Source organism: Salvelinus namaycush, chromosome 19 (assembly GCF_016432855.1).
Source record: "Salvelinus namaycush isolate Seneca chromosome 19, SaNama_1.0, whole genome shotgun sequence".
NCBI classification, from domain to species: domain Eukaryota; kingdom Metazoa; phylum Chordata; class Actinopteri; order Salmoniformes; family Salmonidae; genus Salvelinus; species Salvelinus namaycush.
Window position 1 is genome coordinate 13,032,195 of NC_052325.1, and position 13,829 is coordinate 13,046,023.

The 13,829-nt window shown below is 44.1% G+C and overlaps 1 pseudogene; it reads right to left on the reverse strand.

Annotated features, from left to right (window-relative positions):
• Window positions 1-297: 297 nt before the first annotated feature.
• LOC120063694 lies at window positions 298-1,817 on the reverse strand (annotated as a pseudogene).
• Window positions 1,818-13,829: the final 12,012 nt, after the last annotated feature.

Sequence of the window (13,829 nt, forward strand, 5' to 3'; positions counted from 1 at the left end):
TTGAGTAGACTTGGGACTATTGTTCCTTGAAATAAACTGTAAGAACTACAAGAGCAGGTGAAGGGAATTTTATTAATTAGGTGCCTTCACAACCTTAATGAGAACAGTCACACCAGTGGACAGTTGTAACATCAGGTTCAACATTAAGACAACAAAATCATGCATGACTTCACTCATGATTGAAGCTTTTAGCAATATCACAAGCTACCCAATTTAAGTTATTAATTTGCCATCATGAGAAAGGTTGTTAAGTCAACTACCCAGGTACAGAAGAGCAGGACATTATCCCAGAATCCTTCACACCCCAGCTTTGATCTGGCTGTTGGGTGGGAGGGGCTTGCCCAGGTGGGTTCCAACAGTCAGGCTGAACTTTTTGGCTGCATGCTTCTCCTGGATATCCTCTTTAAGCTGGAAGCCCCGCCCACCATCAAAGCTGTCTGAGGGGGTGAAGGAGAGCGGAGTTTCTCCCAGAAGCCCTTCCAGCCGTGTGCGCCATGCCTCCAACATACTGCAGCAAGCCTCAGATGGGATGTGGGGTGGAGCCCAGAAGATCTGAGGAGCCAGAACCTGGAAGCCACAGTAGTGCAGGATGCCATTCTACAGGGGAAGATAATTAACTGGTTAGTAAACATGCTCAAGGTGAATAAACATGAATTGTTCAATGAAGCAATCCTCCCATCATTGAAATGATCACTTGCCAATCTGGAATTGAAATGCTTGTAATAAAAGCAGACGTCAAGTGGGGATAACATTATGCTACAGCAGTCAACATGCCGGTAGTGTCAGCCAAGCCTAACATACCTGCAGTGGCCACAGGATGACATTCATGTCTTCATTGATGCCATTGGCACTGAACATGGACTCATGAGATCCAGTGGTGAAAGACAGCATGGCTTTCTTGTCCTGGAGGAAGACAGGGAAACAACCAGGTGAATGATAGAGGGACCAAAGAATAGGAGCAACTATTTGAAGTTTAACAGCGACTATGTGCGATCGTCTCCCTTACCTTGAAGATGCCCTGGCTGTACCGCTTCTGAGGTGTATGCAAACCCCAGTGTGAGGACCCGGTCCATCCAGCCCTTCATGATGGCAGGAACAGTGAACCAGTACATGGGGAACTGGGACAGAAAATGGCAGACACTAGTCAACCTGGAATGGGTGCATTTCAACCACCAGCCAAAAAGTAAAGCAGTCATTGTAAGAGCTGAAGGTTCTACACTATTAATAGGCCAAAGCCAATTTTCTTACGACATTTAACAGTACTGCTGGAGAGCTTACCTGGAATATGACAACCGTCGCTTCAGAGAGTTTGCGGTGTTCCTCAGTGATGTCAGCAGAGAGTCTCCTCTCCGTACTGGAAGTGTTCAGCATCCTTCACCTCCCCTGGGAAAGAGTGACAGAACCAGTCAAGGTAAAAAAAATATTAACACATGATCATTCACTACTGTAATTAAGAAACTTAGGGGTCAGACTTACCAGTGACATCAGCAGTAGCAGAGGCTTTGAACTTCATGGCATAGAGGTCAGACACCTCCACCTTACAGCCCTGCGATGTCAGAACTTTCACAGCCACTTCTTTGGCTGCAGCATTAAACGACCCAGCACTGTGGTGGGCGTACACGATCAGTATCTTCTCAGCTGCAACACCACAGATAAGCCACACAAACACTTCAACAAGCAAAGTATTGTAGTCAGACAATGCTTTTCTTACTCAAATGAGAACTACAGTAGTTTCTCTAGCATAAAGACAAAGTCAAAATGGGACCCAGTCTGGAACACACAAAATAATTTAAGACTGTTCACAAACTCACACCCATTTTAGTGCTGTCTGCTGTGTTAAGGGTAAAGCTGGTTTGGATGGAAACTAGCACATACTAACAGAGGGCTGAGATGGCTGCTTTTATACTGCTCTCCTGCACCAAACATATCATCTCACACAGCTGCCTGTCAATCAGAAATCAAGCTAATCATCTGTATGTCAATCAATCAATCAATCAGTCTGTCGTCTCTCTCTCTCCTTCTCCCCCTCTCTCACGTTCACACACTATTATATAGTCAACCTGCCAACTGCTTAGCCAATGTACTATTGTGATGAACACAAGTGAAACTAATCCCAGTTTTGGACAGTGTTTCTTATTGCTGGTGAAACATGCCAAGTAGTGTTGAAGCTATTCTGGACAATATTTGTATCCTGTGGTGCAGGCCAATGTGGGACCCCTGTCCAAGCCCAACCAAGCGTGTGTACGTGCATGTGTACGTGTACAGGTGTGTGTGAGCTTACATTACTTGCATGCTGGCGTCAATGTGTGTTTGCGTGTGTTGCGTATAACATGGCTATAGGCACTGTGCAGATGCGGTTGAGTAGCTCTGTGCTGTAGTTCTGTTAGACTTCCCCTCTCCAGGCACTGGTGTCTCTGTCGTTGAACTGACTCACGGGTTGGGGTCTCATGAAAAGGAACCCTGTCCAAACGGGCATCAAAGCCAGCCTCGGAAACACACACGTACACGTACACACACACACACACCAACCCGGTCCCCACAGGGGTACTAAGTAAGTCCACATAGACATCATGCAGATACAGTGGTGTAAAGAATCTAAGAAAAAATCTTTAAAGTTCTACTTAAGTCATTTTTGGGGGTATCTGTACTTTACTACTTATAACTTTTACCCCACTACATTTAAAAATATATATATGCAGTATCAATCAAAAGTTTGGACACACCTACTCATTCAAGGGATTTTCTTTACTTTTACTATTTTCTACATTGTAGAATAATAGCGAAGACATCAAAACTATGAAATAACACATATAGAATCATGTAGTAACCAAAAAAGTTAAGTAGTCACCCTTTGCCTTGATGACAGTTTTGCACACTGTTGGCATTCTCTCAACCAGCTTCATGAGGTAGTCACCTGCAATGCATTTCAATTAACAGGTGTGCTTTCCTTCTTAATGCGCTTGAGCCAATCAGTTGTGTTGTGACATGGTAGGAGGGGTATACAGAAGATAGCCCTATTTGGTAAAATGCCAAGTCCATATTATGGCTAGAACAGCTCAAATAAACATAACGACATGAAGGTCAGTCAGTCCGGAAAATGTCAATAACTTTTAACGTTTCTTCCGGATGCAGTTGCAAAAACCATCAAGCACTATGACGAAACTGGCTCTCCAAAATCTCCAATTTGAACTCATCAGACCAAAGGACAGATTTCCACCGGTCTAATGTTTATTGCTCGGGTTTCTTGGCCCAAGAAAGTCTCTTCTTTTTATTGGTGTCCTTTAGTAGTGGCTTCTTTGCAGCAAATCGACCATGAAGGTCTGATTCACGCAGTCTCCTCTGAACAGTTGATGTTGAGATGTGTCTGTTGCTTGAACTCTGTGAAGCATTTATTTGACTGCACTTGAAGAAACGTTCAAAGTTCTTGAAATTTTCCGTATTGACTGACCTTCATGTCTTAAAGTAATGATGGACTGTCATTTCTCAACTTATTTGAGCTCTTCTTGCTATAATATGGACTTGGTCTTTTACCAAATAGGGCTATATTCTGTATACCACCCCTACCTTGTCACAACACAACTGATTGGCTCAAACGCATTAAGAAGGAAAGAAATTCCACAAATTTAACAAATTAACAAGGCACGCCTGTTAATTGAAATGCATTCCAGGTGACTACCTTATGATGCTGGTTGAGAGAAAGCCAAGAGTGTGCAAAGCTGTCATCAAGGCAAAGGGTGGCTACTTTGAAGAATCTCAAATATAAAATAGATTTAGATTTGTTTGACACTTTTTTGGTTACTACATGATTCCATATGTGTTATTTCATAGTTATTCTACAATGTAGAAAATAATTTTTAAAAATAAAGTAAAACCCTTGAATTAGTAGGTGTGTCCAAACTTTTGACTGGTACTGTACATGTTATTTAATAATTGAATCCAAAACTGCTCATGGGCGTCTGCATAGCCCATGATCTTTGACAGCCATGAGTTCACATTTATTAATGTTAAGATATAGACCAGATGCTTTGGAAAAGGATTGTATCACATTGATCGATATGGGAATGTGGTTTGCGTCTTTCAGAAAAAGTGTAGTATCGTCAGCCAGCTGGCTTATAATCATTTATTTACCAGCTATGGAAATACCTTGTACAGGACTATTATTTAAATAATTTGGAAGAAGTTGAGTGATTAATATAAACATATACGGAGAGATAGGACAACCTTGCCTAAATCCTCTCTTTAACTCAAATCTAGGGGAGGTGCCATGTTTCAGTTTGATAGAGCTGTTACCATTTGTATAGAGAGTCTTAATAGCCTTACAGAAAAAATCCCCAAAGCCACATTTCTCAAGGGAGTGGAAGAGGAACTGATGCTCTACTGTGTCAAATGCTTTATAGAAATCTAAGAATAATATGAAGCTATCCTCGGTTATTAGGTCTGAGTAGTCAATAATGTCTAATACTAGTCTGATATTGTTATAAATGTATCTGTTCCTCATATAGCCAGACTGTGTTTCATCAATGATTGCATCCAGGACTTTTTAAATTATTTTTGCAAGTAGTAAGGCTAATACCTTATAGACATTATTAAGAAGACAAATTGGATGCCAGTTATCGATGAGCAGCACTTATTTTTTAGGCTTAGGTGTCAGTGTTATGACTCATTGTAAGAGGGAGAACATTGTTTTTAATAGTCTCTAAAAAATACTTCAAGTAGGAAGGGAGCAACTTGTTCAGAAAATAATTTGTAAAATTCTGACGTAATTCCATCAACACCCTGGGATTTACTGTTCTTTAGATGTTTGATAGTATCTATAATCTCTTCAATTTTGATGGGTTCATCACACAGTTTAGATTCTGTATCACTGATAGAGTGAACATTATTCCGTGAGTCAAAAAACATATCTGTGGATTCCTGATGGAACGTAGATGTAATGGGTGTGTGTCGGTGGCAGGGAAGTCAGGCGCAGGAAAACGAACTTGGTATAAACAGAGTCGTTTAATAAGTGCTCATAAAACTCCAAAAAACCAAAATATACAAAAAATAATAAAAGTGGGTACAAAACCCGTCGCACACCGACACATGACTTGCACATAACATACAATAAAACAATCTCCGACAAGGACATGAGGGGAAACAGAGGGTTAAATACACAACATGTAATTGATGGGATTGGAACCAGGTGTGAATGAAGACAAGACAAAACCAATGGAAAATTAAAAATTGATCAGTGATTGTAACGCTCGTCGTTAGGAGAAAGAGAGGAGGACCAAGATGCAGCGTAGTGAGTAGTCATATTCCTTTTAATGAAAACCGAATACTCGAACAAAACAACAAAGTAACGATAAACGAGAATAACACAAAACGAAACAGTCCTGTCTGGTGACATACACAGAGACACAGGAAACAGGAACAATCACCCACAACCCACAAAGACAAAACAGGCTACCTAAATACGGCTCCCAATCAGAGACAACGACTAACACCTGCCTCTGATTGAGAACCATATCAGGCCAAACACATAGAAACAGACAAACTAGACATACACTATAGAATGCCCACTCATATCACACCCTGACCAAACAAAACATAGAAACATACAACGCAAACTATGGTCAGGGCGTGACAGTACCCCCCCCCCCCCCCCCAAGGTGCGGAGGGGAGGGTCTGGGTGGGCATCTGTCCGCGGTGGCGGCTCTGGCGTGGGACGTGGACCCCACTCCACCATAGTCATTGCCCGCTTCAGTGGCCTCTTTAGAGCGGCGACCCTCGCCGCCGACCTTGGACTGGGAACCCTAATAAAGGGCCCCACTGAACTGAGGAGCGCCTCTGGACTGAGGATCGCCTCTGGACTGAGGGGCAGCTCCGGACTGAGGGGCAGCTCCGGACTGAAGGGCAGCTCCGGACTGAGGGGCTGCTCCGGACTGAAAGGCAGCTCCGGACTGAGGGGCAGCTCCGGACTGAGGGGCAGCTCCGGACTGAGGGGCAGCTCCGGACTGAGGGGCAGCTCCGGACTGAAGGGCAGCTCCGGACTGAAGGGCAGCTCCGGACTGAAGGGCAGCTCCGGACTGAAGGGCAGTTCCGGCGGCTCAGGCGCCTCTGGACTGACGGGCGGCTCAGGCGCCTCCGGATTGAAGGGCAGCTCCGGACTGAAGGACAGCTCCGGACTGAAGGGCAGCTCCGGACTGAAGGGCAGCTCCGGCGGCCCAGGCGCCTCTGGACTGACGGGCGGCTCAGGCGCCTCTGGACTGAAGGGCGGCTCAGGCGCCTCTGGACTGAAGGGCGGCTCAGGCGCCTCTGGACTGAAGGGCGGCTCAGGCGCCTCCGGACTGAAGGGCGGCTCAGGCGGCTCCTGACTGAAGGGCGGCTCAGGCGGCTCCTGACTGAAGGGCGGCTCAGGCGGCTCCTGACTGAAGGGCGGCTCAGGCGGCTCCTGACTGAAGGGCGGCTCGGCGGCTCCTGACTGAAGGGTGGCTCAGGCGGCTCAGGACAGATGGGCGGCTCAGGCGGCTCAGGACAGATGGGCGGCTCAGGCGGCTCAGGACAGACGGGCGGCTCAGGCGGCTCAGGACAGACGGACGGCTCAGGCGGCGCTGGACAGGAGGGCGGCTCAGGCGGCGCTAGACAGGAGGGTGGCTCAGGCCTGCCGAGGCGCACTGTAGGCCTGGTGCGTGGTGCCAGAACTGGTGGTACCGGGCTGGGGACACGCACCTCAGGGCGAGTGCGGGGAGGAGGAACAGGGCATACTGGACCCTGGAGGCGCACTGTAGGCCTGGTGCGTGGTGCCGGAACTGGTGGTACCGGGCTGGGAACACGCACCTCAGGGCGAGTGCGGGGAGGAGGAACAGGGCATACTGGACCCTGGAGGCGCACTGTAGGCCTGGTGTGTGGTGCTGGAACTGGAGGCCTGGTACGTGGAGGAGGCACCGGATAGACCGGACCGTGGAGGCGCACTGCAGGTCTCGAGCACCGAGCCTGCCCAACCCTACCTGGCTGAATGCTCCCCGTAGCCATGCCAGTGCGGCGAGGTGGAATAGGCCGCACTGGGCTGTGCTGGCGAACCGAGGACACCATGCGTAGGGCTGGTGCCATGTACCCTGGCCCGAGGAGACGCACTGGAGACCAGATGCGTAGAGCCGGCTTCATGGCACCTGGCTCGATGCCCACTCTAGCCCGGCCGATACGAGGCGCTGCTATGTACCGCACCGGGCTATGCACACGTACTGGAGACACCATGCGCATCTCCGCATAACACGGTGCCTGCCCGGACCCTCTCTCTCCACGGTAAGCACGGGGAGTTGGCTCAGGTCTCCTACCTGACTTAGCCACACTCCCCGTGTGGCCCCCCCCCCCCCCAAGAAATTTTTGGGGCTGCCTCTCGGACTTCCTTGATCGCCGTGCCAACTCCATTCGCCGGTATCCCTCCTCGCACTGCTCCAGAGAATCCCAGGCGGGCTCCGGCACTCTCCCTGGGTCGACCGACCACCTTTATATCTCGTCCCATGTTGTCACCTCCTCCAGATAGCGCTGCTCCTTACCACACTGCTTGGTCCTTTGGTGGTGGGTGATTCTGTAACGGCTGTCTTCCTCCTCCTCTGACGAGGAGGAGTAGTAAGGATCGGAGGACCAATGCGCAGCGTGGTACGTGTTTATGCTCTTTATTAAAACAATCGAACACTGAAACAAAACAATAAACGACACGTGAAATAACCAACCGAAACAGTTCCGTGTGGAACACACAGACACAGAAAATAAACACCCACGAAACACAGGTGGAAAAAGGCTACCTAAGTATGATTCTCAATCAGAGACAACTAACGACAACAGCCTCTGATTGAGAATCATACCAGGCCAAACGCAAAAACCAACATAGAAAAACGAACATAGATGACCCACCCAACTCACGCCCTGACCATACTAAAACAAAGAAATAACAAAAGAACTAAGGTCAGAACTTGACAGTGATGGCTAGGTCGGTGACGTCGACCGCTGAACACCAACCGAACAAGGAGAGGGACCGACTGCGGAAGTAGTGACAGTAGAGCAAAACAGTTTCCTGTAAAAATTGCTACAGTATTTGCCAATTCATTTTTGGTCATCGGTATTAACACCATCCATGTTTAACTTATGGATAGTGTTATTTGTAGAGTAAAATTTCTGAAGTCTAAAGAAATAGGATGAATTCTCTTCTCCCTCCTCAAGCTATTTTTCCTAGATGTAATAAAGGCTCCTTCTGCTTTTAATCTATATATATTATCCAGTTTATTTTGTAACTCAATCAGTTCCATCTTCTCCTCCCCTGAGAGGCCGGCTGGGAACCTCTGAGAAAGGGAAGTTATCTTAATGATCACCTTTTCCTCCTCAGCTCTTCTGGTCAAGATTACTACCATATTTTCTAAGGTATTTGGACACCTCAAATTTAAAGAGCTCCCAGTTCTTGCAATAAGATTTTTCTTCACAAGCCCTTTCCCAAAAGTGTGAGAGCAGAGCTTTAATCTCGAACTTAACTATATCATTATTTATTAACAAGCTATTTATCTTCCAGTACGATGCGCTACCAAGGTTAGTATCAGGGGTAAATATTTTGATATCAATGTAAATGGCCCTATGGTTGTGAGGGGAGTAGTACAAATATTTGTAGTAACACACTCACTATCAATACATTTGGATATTAGCCAAACATCTATTCTGATATCGTTAGCTAGTCCATACATGGCTATATCCTTTGTAGACGTAGTGCTTCCTGCTGAAAGATTAGTAATTTCCTGACATCCGATTGGTTACTGGCAATTAAAGGCCCTTTCAGGCAACCTGATTGGCTAAAATGCCTCACGTGCCGTGCAGCACTTCTTTGTTTGAAAATATCTCCCAGGAAGAATCGACGTAAAGAGAGACAAAATGAGAAAATCTCGAAGAATATACCTACAGTATGTGAATAAAAATAGGCGATCTCAGTTAGCCAATGCGAGAAAAGCAGTGAATGAAAGAAACATTTTGCCTGATCCGCCGATCGAGGCATTGGCAGTACAGGTAGAGGAGGGAAAGGAGGTATCCCGCAGCAGAGCGTTAAGACGCAACTAGTTGAGATGAAGATGACAAATTAGTTGAGATGAAGATGACAACTAGCAGCGATCAACCAGACAGCAGCCAGTCAACAGTGGCTTTTATTCCACATGTAAATTCCACAATAAACCAACTTGTACATGATTTGATTTGCCCTAAGTGTCTACTAAACACTCGACTGAAAATCACCATAGACTTCACCAACCAGATAAAATGTGCAGACTGTAAAGGTGATCGTGATGCATTTAGGAGGAGTGTTTACACTTCATCCAGGCTGCAGGAGTGCTCCAGGGGAGATGTGGCATTTGATATAAACGTGAGGATGGTTCTTCTAGCCCACGAACATGGACTTGGTTATGCAGCTAAGAAAATAACCAAAGTCCCAGGGATTCATATCAGAGACATGAGAGGAGAATGACAGGTGAATAAAAGGGAAGAGTGGCCCATTGTTGCCAGGTGACTTGCTATGTATAGATATTTATTTCCTTGCTCCAGCAAATGTTTTCAAATTTAGTAAAACAGAGTGATAGGAAAACATAACTCTACAATGAGACTGACACATAGGCCTAGTGTCATAGGGCTGTAGCCTAATGTGATTAGTGAGAAATTAGCATTACATAAAATAAATAATTGCTTATATGCAAATATTTTGTAAAAAATTGTTGGTACCCTTAACCAGATCTGTGCCTCGACACAATCCTGTCTCGGAGCGCGACGGACAATTCCTTCGACCTCATGTCTTGGTTTTTGCTCTGACATGCACTCTGAACTGTGGGACCTTATATAGACAGGTTTGTGCCTTTCCAAATCATATCCAATCAATTGAATTTACCACAGGTGGTCTCCAATGAAGTTGTAGAAACGTCTTACAGGTGATCAATGGAAACAGGATGCACCTGAGCTCTATTTCGAGTTTCATAGCAAAGGGTCTGAATACTTATTTAAATAAGGTTTTTCTGTTTTTAAATTTTAATAGATGTGCAAAACATTTCTAAATAAATGTTTTCACTTTGTCATTATGGGGTATTGTGTGTAGATTGATGAGGAAATCATTTTGTTTAATCCATTTTATAATAAGGCTGTAACATAACAAAATGTGGAAAAAGTCAAAGGGTTTGAACACTTTCTGAATGCACTGTATGTAAGCAGAGGGAGGGATGCTGCTGTGGCGAATATATACAGTGAAAAAGCACTGTACATCAACACAGACCTGCTTTTTGGGGAGTCTTGTCAATCTTTTGGTATTTGGTATGTATGGAGTGTGTATGGACTTGTACAGGACATTGCCAGATGTTAGCAGTCCAGTGTGAAGATATACTGTATATTTTTGACCAATGCTGGTATGTTTTCAGGCTGTTGCGTGATGGTGTATCATGTGTTGCTCACACTGAATTTTTCACAGTCCACTGTAAAGGCATACACTGAGTGTACAAAACATTAGGAACCACTTCCTAATATTGAGTTGCACCCCCTTTTGCCCTCAGAACAGCCTCAATTCACCAGGACATGGACTCTACAAGGTGTTGAAAGCATTCCACAGGGATGCTGGCCCATGATGGCCCAATGCTTCCCACAGTTGTGTCAAGTTGGCTGGATGTCCTTTGGGTAGTGGAGCATTCTTGATACACATAGGAAACGGTTGAGCCTCAAAAACCCAGCAGCATTTCAGTTCTTGACACACTCAAACCGGTGCACCTGGCACCAATAGTACTACCATACCCAGTTCAAAGGCAGTTCAATTTGTCTTGCCCATTCACCCTCTGAATGGCACAGATACACAATCCATGTCTCAATTGTCTCAAGGCTTAAAAATCCTTCTTTATAACCTGTCTCATCCCCTTCATCTGCACTGATTAACATAGATTTAACAAGTGACATCCATAAGGGATCATAGCTTTTACCTGGATTCACCTGGTCAGTCTATGTCATGGAAAGAGCAGGTGTTCGTAATGTTTTGTACACTCAATGTATGTGTTATGCTCAATATGTTCTGAAGGTAAGGTATGTCATATGTTTTGCTTGGGGATATGTTTCTTGTGAGTCTTGCTTATATCATGTGTTGTACTGGAGTGGTATTTGTCTCGCTCTGTTGTGAGGGTGTATCCTGTTGAGTACGGTTAGGTGTCAGACTGGGGCACACAAAGGAAACATCTGCAGCCCACCTTTAAAGAGGTCCCCTTGTATAATTAAGACCATGCAGTTTACAGAGTGAACAGACCACACGAACTCACATGAAAAAACTTTAAAGTATACACATATTCATTCTGATGACACCAATAATGCTCAAGAATGGTAATAGGGAGGTATTATCGCCATCTTGTGGTCATTGTATAGTGTTACAGTGCACTTTATGAAAATTAAATAAATGGGTTTACGTTTGATGAACTGCAGATAAGTGAAACAAATGTAAATCAAGATAAAGACATCTAGAATGATGAGTATTTCAAGGTTCACTCTTTTAATTTAAAATCCATTTGCAGAAACAGAAATGCAGATAAACGGCTGCATTTAAACAAACGGCCCAATTCTGATATTTTGCCCACATATTGGCAAAAGAGCTGATCTGATAGGTCAAAAGAGGCCAGTTAATGAAACAAATAACAGAAATGGGCTGCCTGCGTAAACATATTGGAGTATTTGTAGTAATCACTGATCTGACAGGACTGAATTGGTAAAAGCTAGTAGTGGAACCCTTGTTTTCAGCCATCGTACTGTATAGTGTGTAATTTCAGTGATAACTTCAAGGAATGGAGGGAGGAATTATTTTTCTATGTGTTGGAACAGGGCCAATCAGTGTGTTCAAACAATGCTGACAGGTGTGTGTAATAATCCAAGCTGGTGGGCAATTCACTAAATGAGAAACAGGGAGGAGTCATGGACAGGATCTTTGGCTGCATTTACACAGGCAGCACTTTTTTCCACTAATTGGTCTGTTATTTTGCCTTGCTTATTTGAGCTGCTTGCCATAACATGGACTTGGTCTTTTATCAAATAGGGCTATATTCTCTGTACCACCCCTACCTTGTCACAACATAACTGATTGGCTCAAACACATTAACTTCTTATGGCTGCAGGGGCAGTATTGAGTAGCTTGGATGAAAGGTGCACAGAGGTGCCCAGAGTAAACGACCTGCTCCTCAGTCATAGTTGCTAATATATGCATATTATTATTAGTATTGGATAGAAAACACTCTGAAGTTTCTAAAACTGTTTGAATTATGTCTGTGAGTATAACAGAACTCATATGACAGGCAAAAACCTGAGAGAAAATCCAAACCGGAAGTGGAAATTCTGATGCTGGTCGAGTTTCAACCAAGATCCCATTGAAATCACAGCGAGATATGAATGAGTATTCACTTCCTACGGCTTTCACTAGATGTCAACAGTCTGTAGAATTTTGTCTGATGACTCTACTGTGAAGGGGGGGGCGAATGAGAGGAGAATTAGTCACCACTGCCATGAGGTGACCATTCTTTGACCATGCGCGTTCACATGAGAGGGAGCTCCGTTCCATCGCTCATCTGAAGTCAAAGTAATTCTCTGGTTGGAACGTTATTCAAGATTTATGTTAACAACATTCTAAAGATTGATTCAATACATCGTTTGACATGTTTCTACTGACTGTTACGGAACTTTTGGACATTTCGTCAGGTTTTAGTGAACGCGCTTCGTGACTTTGGAATTGTTTACCAAACGCGCTAACCAAAGTAGCTAATTGGACATAAATAACGGACATTATCGAACAAATCAAGCATTTATTGTGGACCTGGGATTCCTGGGAGTGCATTCTGATGAAGATCATCAAAGGTAAGGGAATATTTATCATGTAATTTCTGGTTTCTGTTGACTCCAACATGGCAGCTAATTTGACTATTGTTTTGAGTGCCGTCTCAGATTATTGCATGGTTTGCTTTTTCCGTAAAGTTTTTTTTAAATCTGACACAGCGGCTGCATTAAGGAGAGGTATATCTATAATTCCATGTCTATAACTTGTATTATCATCTCCATTTATGATGAGTATTTCTGTTGAAACGATGTGGCTATGCAAAATCACTGGATGTTTTTGGAACTAGTGAATGTAACGCGCCAATGTAAACTCAGATTTTTTTATATAAATATTAACTTTATCAAACAAAACATACATGTATTGTGTAACATGAAGTCCTATGAGTGTCATCTGATGAAGATCATCAAAGGTTAGTGATTCATTTCATCTCTATTTGTGCTTTTTGTGACTCCTATCTGTGGCTGGAAAAATGGCGTTGCTTATTGTGGTTTGGTGTGACCTAACATAATCGTTTGTGGTGCTTTCGCTGAAAAGCATATTTGAAATCGGACACTTTGGTGGGATTAACAACAAGATTACCTTTAAAATGGTATAAGATACATGTATGTCTGAGGAATTTTAATTATGAGATTTCTGTTTTTTGAATTTGGCGCCCTGCACTTTCACTGGCTGTTGTCATATCGATCCCGTTACCGGGATTGCAGCCATAAGAAGTTTTTAAGGAAAGAAATTCCACAAATAAACTTAACAAGGCACACCTGTTTATTGAAATGCATTCCAGGTGACTACCTCATGAAGCTTGTTGAGAGAATGCCAAGCGTGTGCAAAGCTGTATCAAGGCAAAAAAAAATTACTAGACAAGTCAGTTAAGAACAAATTCTTATTTGCAATAACAGCCTACCCCGGCCAAACCCTAACAACACTGGGCCAATTGTGTGCCACCTTATGGGACTCCCAATCACAGTTGGTTGTGATACAG